The sequence below is a fragment of the Montipora capricornis genome, chromosome 10 (genome assembly GCF_036669925.1).
Source record: "Montipora capricornis isolate CH-2021 chromosome 10, ASM3666992v2, whole genome shotgun sequence".
In the NCBI taxonomy this organism is placed as follows: domain Eukaryota; kingdom Metazoa; phylum Cnidaria; class Anthozoa; order Scleractinia; family Acroporidae; genus Montipora; species Montipora capricornis.
The window spans coordinates 30223504-30226003 of NC_090892.1; positions in this window are offsets into that span (position 1 = coordinate 30223504).

A 2500-nucleotide genomic window follows, 5' to 3' on the forward strand; every position below is an offset into this window, starting at 1 on the left:
GGACAAGTTAAGTGCATGAGGTCTGACAATGGGACAGAATTTACGAGCAATTCTTTTCAGACGCTCCTTAGGGAGAGAGGCATAAAACATGAAACATCCTCTTCTTATTCCCCACATCAAAACGGCACTGCTGACAGACACTGGCGAACCCTGTTCGAAACAGGTAGGTGTTTACTCATTGAAAAGCAGTTGCCCAAAAGTATGTGGCCGTATGCCATTCAGACTGCTGCCCACATTCGGAACAGGTGCTATAATACTAGGATAAAGAATACTCCCTATTTCATGTTAACTTGGCGAAAACCTGATCTTTCCAGAATGGGAGTGTTTGGATCAGAATGTTACGCATACAACCATGATCATAAGAAGTTAGACTCGAGGTGTACAAAGGGGATGTTTGTGGGCTACGATAAGAATAGCCCAGCATACCTGGTGTATTACGCAGATAATGGTAAGGTCATGAAACACAGACTTACCAGGTTTATTAGTAAAGACAGTGTAGAACAGCAAACACAAACTGACTTGCCATATGAGGACTCAGGCTTTTGCAGATTGCCAGTAAACGAGGCTGAAACAGCCAACCTTGACTGCAAGGTTGACACGAACACCCCAACTGGTAAAGATCTAAATGAGAGGGTTGACATCCCACACAGTGAAGCCAACACAGATGACCCAGACGGTAAGGATGAAAACGATGAACAGGTTGCAGGTAACCCCGTTCAGACTAGAAGGTACCCTTTAAGGGAAAGGAAGCCTCCTAAATACTTAGCTGAATTTTATACTGACCTAAATGATGGTAACGACTTGGCCTATAACAGCACTGATTGCTGTTATAGGGTTTGTGGAGTACCACAAACATACGCAGAGGCTATGAACTCGCCTCTTGCTACAGAGTGGAGACAAGCAATGGAAGAGGAAATGAAATCACTCAGAGAGAATGATATATTTGAGTTAACCACACTGCCTATGGGTAAGAACCCAGTGAGGGGGAAATGGGTCTACACCATCAAAAAAAATGCAGAAGGGTCTGAAACACTTAAAGCCAGATATGTAGCCAAAGGGTATAGCCAAGTAGAAGGGATAGACTACCAAGAAACCTTCACACCAACGGCTAATATTGCCTCAGTTAGAGTCCTCATGCAACTGGCGGCACAATACAACCTCACGGTCCACCAGATGGACGTTAAGACTGCATATTTACATGCATCTATAGATCAGGAAATATTCATGAACCAGCCAGAGGGCTTTGCAACGATGTCGGAGGACGGGGAGAGGCTAGTTTACAAATTAAGAAAATCCCTATATGGCCTCAAACAGTCAGGCAGGAACTGGAATAAGGTATTACATGAGCATCTGGTGGGGGCTGGTTTTGACAAAAACCCAGTAGACCATTGTATTTATAGTAAACAGATAGATAACAACATAATCATTGTTCTTATTTGGGTTGATGATTTAATTGTAGCATCAGACAACATGGATTTAATGAATCAGTTCAAGGAAGGCATGAAACGCCAATTCCAAATGAAGGACTTGAGTAGAATCTCATTGCTCTTAGGCATTGATTTCAATCAATCTTGTGGGGAAATTAAGATGAATCAAAAGAGATATATTCTTAAGATGCTCGATAAATTCGGAATGAAGGATTGTAAGCCTAGAGCAACTCCATGTGAACAAAAATTGGGGGGCAACAATGATTTAATGACTGATCCCAAGAGGTATCGTGAAATTGTAGAGAGTTTAATATATGCAATGACATGCACAAGATCGGACATCAGATGGACTGTCAGTAAACTTTCACAAAAATTGTCCTGCCCCAGAGTGGAGGACATGGTAGCTGCTAAACATGTCCTAAGATATCTTAGAGGCACAATAGATTATGAGTTGTGCTTTAAGAAATGTGATGGTGATTTGAACCTAGTTGCTTACAGCGATTCAGATTGGGCATCCTCGTTGGAGGATAGACGAAGTACCACAGGGTACTGTTTTAGTTTATCCAACAGTGGCCCCCTTATATCATGGAAATCAAGAAGGGAACCTACTGTTGCCCTTTCCACTTGTGAAGCCGAGTATATAGGTATGTCGGGTGCAGCCCAGGAAAGTCTGTACTTAACTCAGTTACTAAATAAGATGGGAAGAGGATCATATAAAGCCACCAGGATCTATGGGGATAATCGAGGGGCAATAGATTTAAGCAAGAACCCAGTCAGTAGACAAAGGTCTAAGCACATTGACATCAGGCATCACTTCTTGCTTGAGATACTTGTAAATGGTAAAATTGACATTGTATATTGCCCTACAGAGGAGATGGTGGCTGATATTTTCACAAAGCCAGCAACCAAGGTTAAACTGAACATTTTTAAAAAATTCCTGTTTGGATGTTAGCTATAAGGTAGCATATCCTGTTATAATCACATTTACTGTGCAATTAGCTTTAGATGATAAAAACAAGTGGGGGTGTTGAGTTATGTTTTTATATATTACGTCATTGTAAGTTAGGTGCATG